This window comes from Sebastes fasciatus, chromosome 16 (genome assembly GCF_043250625.1).
Source record: "Sebastes fasciatus isolate fSebFas1 chromosome 16, fSebFas1.pri, whole genome shotgun sequence".
NCBI lineage: Eukaryota > Metazoa > Chordata > Actinopteri > Perciformes > Sebastidae > Sebastes > Sebastes fasciatus.
In genome coordinates this window covers 11,046,378-11,059,309 of record NC_133810.1, presented here as the reverse complement: position 1 = coordinate 11,059,309, position 12,932 = coordinate 11,046,378, and positions in this window count along the sequence as shown.

Genomic DNA, 12,932 nt, shown 5'->3' with positions numbered 1-12,932 from the left:
GTGTCTGTGACAGGCTGAGAGAGAAAGATCTCTCCTCTGGACTGGAAAGTGCATCACTGACAAAGGTTTTAATGTTATTACAAATTAGAAACAGAGTTTGCGAGATCAAGACAACTTTTATGTAGCCTAAATAAATAGGAAATTAATTTTCTTAATTTCTCTACCGATTGCAGAATCGTTAACGTTGGAGCTTATCGATACTATAGAAAAAAATTGTGCTCATTTAGTACCGAGTTTCGTTACCCATCCCTAGTTAGAATGCAAAGCTGGATCGCTAACCAAGCAAAGTGGGCAACTGCTACCTGAAGTTGACGCTCTGTTTTGAAGAGGATCTCTGCGTCAGAATCTGTATTATTTTTGTATTATACTCACCTGTTGAATTGTCCTAAAATAATATGTGGTTAATCAAATCACAAGTAGTATTCCAGCAGATAAAAAACTCATTGCACAGAGAGGAAGAAGCTCAGCTTTTCAATGGTAGAATGTACGAAGGCCTTTATTTTCACAAGACGGTAGCAGGTAACAGATTCAAATTTTGCAGATGCACTGCACTTAAGATATATTTTTACACGTACCTGTATTATTATTAGTAGTAGGTCAATGAACTCTTTGTGACCCGTCAGGTATCGGACAAGGTGCTTCTTGACTCTGGCACAGAACATCTGTCCTGTTTGTCCCACTGTCTTGAATGCACTTTAAGGACCTCATTGTCACAAATACGCAATAATGTCCTACCCTGGACAGTCCCTCTGCAGTCACAGGAAAGAGGCAGGCCCGTTGTCAGCACAAAGGATCTTTATAGCCCCAGATAAAGGCAGGACGTTGGCAGAACTCCAGCAGCTAGAAAGCAGGAGATGGAGCAGTTGTAGAAGGTATAGTTGGTCCTCCTTTTACATAGGGAGAAAGAGGGAAGGGGGTGGGGGGGATGTTGCATTTCTATTATCTTGAAGTAGGTCACGTACACAGTGCTGCATTTGTCATAAATGACAGCTCTATTAATCATGGAAGGGGCAGTGTTAATGCCCAGTGGCTTTGCTCTGCAGGTGGGTTGTCCCTCTGGATGCCAGGGCTCCAACCTCGGTGTTCTACCCGTGTTCTTTCTCCTCTCATCCCTCAGCGCTTTGCTGCTCTGAAATGGCTCACCTTGCGTGCCCTCCGTGCGCATCCAACTCTCACCTTTTCCCAACTCCAATACCCTCTCTCCCTTCTCTTGGAACTTTTCTCTCAATTTAAAGTCCTGCACTGTCTTTTCCATTAAAAAGCTGACTCTTGCCTCTCTCAAAGTCTCCGGTTTCCCTGACTCTCTTCCAACCACTCTCCTTCTTTACAGTCTTCTTCTCTTCCTCTTTTCCCCAGACGATGGCTCCTGTTTTTTTAAGATACTCCGCAGGATCTGCACCAGCAATCAGCCAGTTAGCACTCCGAGCGCTGACGTGTTTGGGTTCCCGGGTGTCTTCACCAATTTCCACTCACGCACCTGTCTCTTCATTCCATCTCCTCCTTTCTGTGTAGATAGTTATACAGGCCTGAAGGGAGAAGGACGTTAAAGGGAGATGCCAGTGTAACTGTCTGTTTTGATTGTCTGACGGGTTGTCTGTATACTAATGTATGCAGGAACATGGGATATGCTAAGATATGACTCAGGAAGAGTTGTGGCACTTCTGAGTTATCCCTCACACCCTTCAACTGATATGCAGCATATGTGCAATTTTGAATGATAATGAAAACACTATGTTCTAAGAAAACAGATATTGATACACACATGAACAGAATATCACATAAATCACAAGGGACAGTAAAGATACAGTACAATCCAGCAGATTTATAGGGTACCTGTACATTTCACTTACAATTATGAAATCTGTGAGTGTTAAAAACATTGTTTAACCCAAAATGTATTTATGTAATTCATAGTAGATACAGATAAGGCTTACCAAAGCAATAGCTACTGTAGATCAGTGGTTCACAACCTTTTTCCTTAGGGGACCCCTTTTCTATCATTACATAAACTGACGACCCCTGAATAAGTAACATATTTCATATTATATTTGATGCATAACAATAACCGCACAGAACAACTGATAAATTGTACAATTAACCCAAATAGTGAACACAATAACTGTAGGAAGTTTGTATAAAACGAGCAATGTGGATGAATTTTTAGCAGATTATTTCCTTGGATATTGCATCAGAGATTAATGTTATTTTTTTAGCAACTTTTAATACAATTCTCTGTCTGTATTATGTATTTATTTAATTTTTTAACAATTATACACACTTAATAGGCTTCTTTTTTTTTATAAATTCAGTTCTTTCTTCTCCCTGAAGCTTGGCCATTGTTCTATTAGGTCTTTGCTTGTTTTAATTGTGTACTTTTCTAATGCAGGATGAGAATTACACCCCTTAAAAGAAGTCCTCACGACCCCCCCTTAAAGTTTTGGAGACCCCTAGTTGGGATCGGGACCCCCAGGTTGGGAACCAGTGCTGTAGATTACTTCAAGTCACAGTGAAATGGAATATTTGAACGGTGTATTTAAATCAAATCCTTCGCATTTCACAATTTTATGACAGTCACTAATCACAGTAGTGCACCTTTACTTAGACATTTTGCATGGTTGTTAGTTTACCGTCTTATGCAGTTTGATGGATGGTTGATTGTTGATATCAGTTTGATCTCTCTGTTTAGTGGAGAGACTGATTTGGTTTGGTACATGTTGGCTTGGTGCAGGGGCTCGGGGTGGGGGGGAGACAGCTTGTCTCTACCGAAAGAGTATAAATGTGACTCCCAGTAACCTTAAAGTTATTTCCCTTACAGTATAGGTCGTGTGCTCTTAGCTGGCTTGCCAAGGTTACCCACTGATAAGCCTACAATCAGGAATCTCCTTCTTCAGAGATGGAGGGCGTGTGAACCCTGCAGCTTCACTGTGAGGTCAGGACTTCTGGAGTGAAGTTAACCAACTGGGGATAACATTAAGGTAGCTGGTGATGATGAGGGAATGCTTACAAAACATAGGTTATATAATACACGTCTTGTTTTCTGTTTCTACACGTGTTAACTGCAGAAGATGTGTTGCTGTAGAGAATTTGGAGTTGTTTAAATGCTCACTTTGACGGAGCTGTGTAGAGTGGCAAAAGTAAAGTAACTTTCCCAACACTGACAATGGCTCTATTAAGACAATCAAACCAGCACATGGAGACCGTGGAGATGTTAACCTCAACAATTTATTCTGTGCACTAACACGTCGGTCTGTCTCTTCTAACACTGCCCTCTGTCTGCATATTTGTGTATGTGTGTGTGTGTGTGTGTGAGGACGGGTGTGCCCATCACCGCTGCTGATAGTGTTACATATTTCAGTCAGATCCCGCGGTCATACATCTGGGTGCATTTGAGACCCGAGATAAGGAGGGATTTATGAAGGCAGCCCTCTGCTAAGTCAAGGTGAACACCAGAGATATGATGCGTCTGTGTGTAGCAGTGTGTGCGTGCGATTCAGTGTTTGTGTGTGAGAGACCACGAAATGTATGATAGAATTGTACTGTCACGTGCGTGCGCCATGCCCATGCATGTCTGAATGAGTGTGTGTTTCTGTGTGTGTGTGTGTGTGTGTGTGTGTGTGTGTGTGTGCTCACCACTGATGTAGTCGTCTCTCTACTCAATGCCTGTGGAGGATGCGATGTCTTATGGTGCTTGAAATCCATCCTTTCAATATCTCAATATCATTTTATTCCTTTAATTCATTCTTTTTTTTTTTCCTCACACCAACTTAATCCTTTTCATGGCCACATGGCCTGAAGCCTTTCCCAGAATGCATTTGGCAGGAGGCAGGAAGATGGACTAGCGACCTGTTTTAGGTGCCTCCCTGCCTTTCCCCCAATTCAGAGTCTCCCAACTATACAGATAGATAAGCTAATTTTAGCATAATCTCTCTTTCACCTGATGGTATGAATCACTTTGTCTGTTTCTGATATTTTCATATGACTGAAGAAAAAAAAGATCTAGGTTAAAGGAGCACTAAGAAGGAGCACTCATAATTCTCCAAACTCATAACATTCAGAGACACTTTACTATTCATTTACTATTACTTAAAATTTTAGTGGATTTCTTAATCCTGTGGTCAAAGCTAAAGTGCAACCTCATGTTTGTGCAGTAGGAAGGCCAACACAATATGCTCCAGAGCTAGGGCTGTCAATCGATTAAAATATTGAATCACGATTAATTGCAAATGTTTTATGTGTTCAAAATGTACCTTAAAGGGAGGCTTGTCAAGTATTTAATACTCTTATAAACATGGGAGTGGACAAATATGTTTGCTTTAAGCAAATGTATGTCTATATGTATTAATGGAAATCAATTAACAACACAAAACAATGACAAATATTGTCCAGAAACCCTCACAGGTACTGCATTTAGCATCAAAAATATGCTCAAATCATAACATAGTAAACTGCAGCCAAACAGGAAACAACAGCTGTCAGTGTGCTGACTTGACTACGACTTGCCCCAAACTGCATGTGATTATCATAAAGTGGGCAGGTCTGTAAAGGGGAGACTCGTGGGTACCCATAGAACCCATTTTCATTCACATATCTTGAGGTCGGAGGTCAAGGGACCCCTTTGAAAATGGCCATGACAGTTTTTCCTCGCCAACATTTTGCACAAGTTTGGAGCGTTATTTAGCCTCCTTCACTCTAGCTTTCAAACTGAGCCCGCTACAACCTAAAAATCGTAAGTTGCGTTAAAGAAATCAGTGGCGTTAAAACAAATTTGCGTCAGCGTGTTATTATTGCGTTAACTTAGACAGTCCCTATCCAGAACATAAACTGTTTTGGGGCATCAAATGTTCACTTGTGTAGCACAACTGGAGCAAGCTGTGTGTCCCTGGAAAGCCCTTTGTAGTTGTTAGTACCGTCTATTTGCTCGCTGAGGTAACATTAATGAAGCGCTGCTGTTCCATCTGGCATTTCTTATTAGTAGGTGGAGGATCATTAGACAGTGTATTACTGCTGACTTTTTTCTTTCTATATGGGTCAGTTGCCAACTTCAATATATTTGCCTTCAAACAAGCTCCACCTTCTCTCACCATGCTCTCCAACAATCTTGGGCAGATTATCATGACCATGGGCACAGATTCACCAAGGGCTCTTACACTCACACTCTTCCAGAGAACAGGACCTGAGTGCATGATAGCACAAGGCCAAGTAACCTACACATACAATGTATTAGCTTTTGTTGCAATTATGTTGATTTTTTTTGGTTAAAGATAACCACATTCGATCCATTTTGCTCTGATGATACCATGTACATCATGTACATTTATCATATCAGCAATGAAATATGCTCTACCTAAACCACAGGCTTCCTCTGGCCTTCTGTAAGTCATCAGTCCTACTCCAACTCTTCTCATCTCCAGCTTCCTTTTCTTAAAGTTTATGCTCTGCTGACCCACTAGGAGGGTGATTTTTCATGTTGAAATCGTGGTTAACACAAGCATTTTAAGTGTTTTCCTTTTACACATTTACCAACTTTGTAAGGTGATTATATGTCCATGTTGTGTTTACAGCTTTTTGCACTGCCTTCAAGCAGCCAAAAATATCAATTAATGCAGGTTTAAAGGTGCTCTATACAATATCCAGAGCATTAATATAGCAGCAAACAATTATTTCCTATGTAAAGATATAGAGGAGTAATGTCTACCTGAGCAGAGAATGAAGTCGCTCTCCCTCAGTGTGTGTTGTAATCAGAGTTTCCGAGTGAGCGCCATTAGCTATGAGCCGCTGGCTCAGACGTCTCCATGTTGAGAGCCATGCAGAAGCAATAGAAATGCTCCCAATCTTGCATTTAGCACCTTTAAGGCCCAGACACACCAACCCGACATCAAAGAACTAGGCCACAAGTTACGTCGCTTTTGTCTTGGCCAAAAAGTTGCACTCCAACACACTGCAAAGACTACAACCGACCGCCAAATACCACGTACGTTCTGCGCCTGCGTGAGAGGAAATAACTCTCCACACCAGCAGGCGGTGGTAGTCTGTATTTGTTATTCAAAAAGGGAAACCGGAAGACCGAGGGCCGTTGTTATGTTACGTACATGAAATAAAGCGCCGTCTGCCGACCATTTTCACACCACTCCCACTCACCGCTTCATTTCAGATGGCCATGCCATTGTGAAAATATCCGTGTATTGGAATGATCAGATGAGATGAAGATGAAAAATGAGAAGAGCCTTCTGTGTTTTTCCTCTTGTCTTTACTCATTGGCTTGCTTTCCGCACGTCCGTTTCTCTTCTCGTGCACCGATTCGTTTAAGCTGAACCGCCAATCAGAGTGATTTCTCCGCCGCCGATTCATCATGCTGAATCGGCCAAAAGAACTCAGACACAGGCAGACTAGACCCGACAGTGAGGGGCACGCCGCAAAAACGTCGGCTTGGTGTGTCAGGGCTTTAAAAGACAAGGGCCCCTTTGCCATGGGCACTTTGCCAATGCAGTCGTCCATGCATCTAGCAATCCAAACTTTGGCTTGTTTGAACTTAGTTTCATAGTTTGTCTATGTGAGGAGGTTTCATAGTGTGTCTATGTGAAGAGGTTTCATAGTGTGTCTATGTGAAGAGGTTTCATAGTGTGTCTATGTGAAGAGGTTTCATAGTGTGTCTATGTGAAGAGGTTTCATAGTTTGACTATGCAAGGAGGGGTGGTATTTAAAGTTCAGAGTTGGGAAAAGGGACTTTTTTGTATAGGTGATAGCAGAAAAGTACGTTTTGGAGAATAGGATTGAGACATCTCTGCTGAAGAGAGTGGTGTTGGGTGATGTGTGTCACTCCCTATTGGGTGTCTCTCCCGCCCCGCCAACCCATCCGCTTGCACACTCCTAACCGAAGAGGATTGCACTGCACCACACGCAGCGACTGCTGCCCCCTCGCATTTTCTTATTTCATCGAAGAGTCTTTCTCGTTTTGGACTTTCCTTTCAGGTCTCTCAGATCCCCTTGTCTTCCCTGTCACGTTACTTTCTTCTCTGTCCCTTTGAACTTTTCTCCCCCCTCAGAACAAACTCTAAAGCCTTTATCTACTTTATTTAACACTCAATCATCATCACAAGACACTCTATGCAGAGAACTGGGACAGAGAAAGATAAAAGGGTGTTTTTGAGGGGGATCGCAAATGTATGACTCGCTTATTCTATTACATTGGTTTTGGCACGTCTGCCAAATGCCTAAGATGTGGATATGAATTGGGTTTTTCTAATAAAAAAAGCCACATGAATTTATTCATTTTCAGCCTCTCTTTTGACCACAGAAAAACTCAAGGCCACGTGATAATGTGAGTACTGGACAGACAGAACGTTATCTTTTTTATGTCACTGTACTTTGTGATAATGTTCAATTATACTTAGTGTCAGTCAAGTGACACTCACGGGAAGTAAGGCAAGTCTCCACCAGGAAATAATTCCTTCAAAACCATCACGTTCTGCTTTATTGTCACACTCGTGTCTTCTTATACACCAGAACCGGTACTTCGCAAAAGGTCAAGGCCGCGTTCCCTTTAGGGGGAAAGAAAGATCCATTAATATTGTCCTTTAACACTCCCATGAGTAAAGACTGTGTCTGGCTGCAGGTCTTTAATTAACAGCACTTCCTGTGTCACACACTGTGTGAGTTCTGACATTGAGGCGGTGTGTACAGTATATTTGCGTATCACATAATAGATTTTTTTTTCAACCTCTCTGTACTATCCTGGAAAATATTCAAACCACTGGTGATTCCAGTGACAAAAGACCATTTTCCTACGTGGGAACAATGAAAGAACATTGCCGCCGTGGGAGTACAGCGTAATTGGGATACATTCTCACACACGCTGAGCTTCTTCACCATGTTGGTCAATGCTTTCTGTGCTAAATGGGAAAAAGGTGCCCCTGTGCATTCTTTAAACTATTTATGTCTGACTGTGGTGACACTAATGGCTCGTGTTAACAATGTCCACGCTTCCAGCCCATATTGACTATAGGCTTATTAAAACACGTTGTAGCTCTCTCTCTCTTTCTCTCTCTCTCTCTCTCTCCCCAGTGCTCTAGTTCAGTGATTCTCAAAGTGGGGTTTGGGGACCCCCAGGGGTCCGTGGCACTCTGTCAGGGGATCCACGACATAATTACCTATAAATAATAAAACTGTGCTCTCAACAACACTCATTAACAAGTGCAAATCTACATATAGGGACCATTTGCGCCAATAAAACAAACATGTTGAAAGTCAGCTTTAGCCTGGTGAGTTTAAAGATCTGGATTTAGGACTATGCCAGTCATTTTCTAACAGATCAATGTGAGATCAATAACTTGAAATGAAGGCTATAGATGCTGTCAAGTTGAGTCCAAATGGACTTAGAATAAAATCACCCTCTGTTTAAAGGTATATACAGTAAGTGGTGTTATTGCACGGCTTTTTTGAGTACTTGATTCTGATTGATCAATCACGGCATTCTAGGGTCTGTTATTTCTTTGTAGCAGACTGTTGCTATGGGCGCAGTTCTGATGTTGGACCCTGGCGGACTGTTTTTGTGTCAAATTATTGATTTCTTAAGCAAGTAGTCGTGTAATAAGCAGGATAATGCACAGCTAACGGGTCATTGTTGTGAAATAAACCCCATCAGGGCGATGTAAGACCCCTCTGCTCCGCGTTGGGGTGCCGCATCACCCTGTTGGGGTTTATTTCACAACAATGACCCGTTAGCTGTACATTATCCCTTACTTAACATTCAATAACATGGCAAATTTCCCCGTTGTGGGACTAACAATGGATTATCTCATCTCATCTTAACATGTTTCAAATTGAAATGTGTTTCTGTTTATCACTATGAAACAGGTCTGAAGTATTTAGGTTGAAAAGTTTTAGAAAACACATAGTTCCAATGACATCTAAGAATACAAATGGTGGTAAGCATTATGCTTAATCTGTGTTACGATTTAGAGGGGGTCCTTGGAAAATGTTTCCCCTGTAAAGGGTCCCAGCTCTAGTTCATTTAACATTGTTTATTCTTTCTAGATATATACATACAGACACACAAATAAACACATAACCACAGAAACATACACAAAATATTATGAACACATACTGTATAATCTTTTACACCAATCTTGTAAAATTGCCTGTTCCTTTACATTGTTGTACTTATTTCCGCTCCATGAATTGACTGCAGGAAATGTAAACATGTTTTTCTTTAGTTTATGTAAACACAATGTAGACACATTTTTTTCATTGACCTTCATGAACAGGTTTCATCAGTACTGGAAATGCCAATACCAATTTCCTTGCAGCAGTTTCCTTGCAAAAAAACATCATCCAGCATCCATCTGAAATTATCAATTATATTGACTACTGTATATCCAGTAAAGTACTGTTACAGTAGTTTATTCTTTCACCTGACAATGGTGAATGGCTGACAATGCACAGTGGTAAAGTTCATCATGCACTGAAACAATTCACATACGTATAACATCCTCTTTGAAACTGTATTTTGAAATAATAAGCTTCATCTGAGGTTTGCAAACTTGTATTTGTAAAATCCTCTGATTAATATTTTTTGTTTTATTTAAATGTTAACCACATGTCTAAAACAGTTTAAAACTGCAACCTTAATCCGGGAGAAAATATGTTTCCCTCGAAACTTAATTAAGAATGCAGTTTAGTTGTATGGGAACTTTGCAGGAGACAGGGTTGCTTTGAAAGGATGTGCTCAGCTAAAATCTTTTATTTTGATAGTCAAGATTGGTTAAGGATCTACAGTATGTGACCTTGTAGGATTGCTACCCGTCTATCACTCAATTGCAAACTTTGATTTGTTTTGTGTTGTGGTTTTGGTAGGTGGGCATGTTGAAACTATTTTGCATAATTTATACGTGCTGCATGAAAAGACTGAATCTATAGAGAGACTGAGTACTGTGGAGTGAGTTTTATCAAGCAATAACAAGGTTTTATCAAAGATTCACCAGGAGAGCTGTTAAGATTTCATACACAAGCATAGTTCTCTATCCGGGTGCAGAGTTTGATACTCATGAAGTTGCCATTTTAGAGTGAAATGGTCTCATACGGTGGCACTTCAACGAAAAAACGGTGTAGGGGCAGTTAAGGTCAGAGAGAAAACTGAAACTAAAACTCTACCCTTAAACAAACTGGTGTAGTTAACTTGCCCCAACTCGTGCCTTGACCTTAACCTTAAATGTTAGCTTATAGGTTTAAATGGTAAGAGATCTTTATTGACCCTCCTTTATTCTTTTCTAAAATCATTGATAAATTGCACCTGCCTGTGGACAATTTGAGCATATTGTGTAAATAGGTGTAAACTGCAGCCCATCATGTTGGTGCTTAAATTAAAAAAGAACCCTCATGAGGCCCATCTGCTACAGCCATTGAAGAATTTGAACTTACCCATAAGAAACTGATTGTGGTAGACGCCAGCAGCCTCTGGCAGTCTTGCCGTATTCAGTCTTGCAGTTGAGAGTGAACATTTCATGTAATCAAGCAACCTTGAAAGTACCAGTACTCCTCTCACTGACCCGCTTGGTAATAATCACTAATCACCATTGCCTTTTCCATCCAGTTAACTTACCTCAAGCCAGCTGCAAACCACCAACAAAAGCCATCCCCACCAACTTAAAGGAACGGTGTGTAGCATTTAGCAGGGTCTATTGGCAGAAATGGAATATAATATTAATAAGTGTTTCCTTTAGTGTATAAATCACCTGAAAATACTAATCGTTGTGTTTTTGTTACCTTAGAATGAGCCGTTTATATAAATACAGAGCTCTTCACGGAGCCGGCCGCCATGTTTCTACAGTAACCCAGAACAGACACATCAAACTGGCTCTAGATAGGGTCATTCGCGCTTTCCCGTCGGAATACTACATGGTGTACACATGCCACGCCAAAAGCAACAAGGGCGTTGTTATTGCTCGTGAAATGACTGACAAATTACCGTGACATTTGCCATTCGGTGAAACCGGGTTTGAATCCTCAATCTCATCTAGTGCTGTAACACAAATAACCCTTCAGTATGACATCTCCAATTTGAATACTTGTATGCATGTGTTTGGATGTCAAACCTTATTGAATGTTTGATCTTAGTTCCATCCTCTTAATGTCAGTGGTTTCTGTTTATACTGGCACACCCGTCATTATGCAGACAGTGATAGAAAGAGAGGCACTGTAATGACACATTGAGTTGATGTGTGCAGATTATTAGCAAGCAAACACAGTGAGACAATTATTAACAAGCAAAACAAATGATTTCTTATTTTTTTCTCTATTTGCCTTCTCCCTCACACACATTTTCTTTTGTTTTTTATCCTTCTCCCGATCTCTGTCGGTGCTTCTATTCAGTTAGATACTGTTTGAATGATCACATTCCCTGGCATGAGAGTGCTATGTAATTAACCTATGAGATTCCTGCTGTTGCAACGTGCCTCCTGCCTGCCTCCATCGCCTCCTCTGGTGGATTATTACTGCCATCTTCTGGCCAAACACAAAACTGAGTCTCCCTATAGTGAGAGAAAGATGTGACAGAGGAAGTGGTTGACATTTTCACTCCACAAGTATTCCTAAAATGACGGATTAGGCCTACTGCCCAGTCAAGTCATCGACAGGTGACCATGAGAAATGACCAACATCTGACATTTAGAACTTTAAACAAAAAAGGGAAAAGGGTCTAAATGACATAAAATGAACACAGATCTGGGTTTTTTTTGGTTTATATAACTCTTTATAAATAAAATGAATAAGTAAGTTTAGTGATTTATTTATTTTAGCCGCAAAAGAGGAAATACATTAACTTTCACATTAGCCATGAATTCTTGGAATCATTCAAGAATTGAATATTCCTTCATTTAAAAAAAACAAATAGATAAATCGGTTTGACAGCACAAGCTGGTTTCCCAAACTTATTATTCAATTTACTTATGCCGCATTGGTAACTGTCCTTTTCCTATTGTCAGCAAATCCCATGAAAACACCAAAACAATGAAAACAATGAACTGATCCTACTAACAAGTGTTGCCTGGGTAGGCAACACTTTATATATTTTATTTCTCTGTGCCATAGAGCTCCTTGTTGTCTACAAATTATTAAAAACCCTTCAACGAGCCACATTGTTGCACTGTTCCTTCACTAAGTACATGGTCGCTATGATACATTGTAGAGATCTAGCTAAGCTGGCAAACAATTATTGTTATTATTAGATTGCTATAGAGCACTGGTTCCCAACCTGGGGGTCACGACCCCCTTTAGGGGTCACCAAACCTTCACGGGGGGTCACGAGGCCTTCTTGATTTTAAGGTGTGTGAGAAAACTTTTAGATATAGTTGGCATATGTCATATGTTATATGTCAGCATTTCAGTCATTTCTGTGAATAAAACTATTATTTAAGATATAAACTTAAAAAACAGACTTCCCTCTCTCTGCTAAAAATGTAGGATTGTTTAAAAAAATACAAAAATACTAAATACAGACAGAGAAGTGGATTAAATATTTTTCTAAAATAACAGGAAAACTCATCTCTGATGCAATATTCACAGGAAATAATCTGCTCAAAATTCACCCAAATTGCTCGTTTTACACAACTTCCTGCAGTTATTGCGTTCACTATTTGGGTAAATCGTGCAGTTTATCCTTTGTTCTGTACTGTTATTGATATGCATTGAATATAATATGAAATATCCAGAAAATATGTCATTTAGTCAGGGGTTTTCAGTTTACTCAATGATAGAAAAAGAGGTCTCTTAAGGAAAAAGGTTGGGGACCACTGCTATAGAGCAAGCTAGCACCTAGTGCTAAATGTCTCATGGTAAAAGGAAAAAAACTGAACCTGCAAACTTTCCGTCTTTAGGTTGCTGCTAAATTGCTGCACGACCCTCAGCATGATCCTGTTTCTGTTTCCTGCACTTATTCC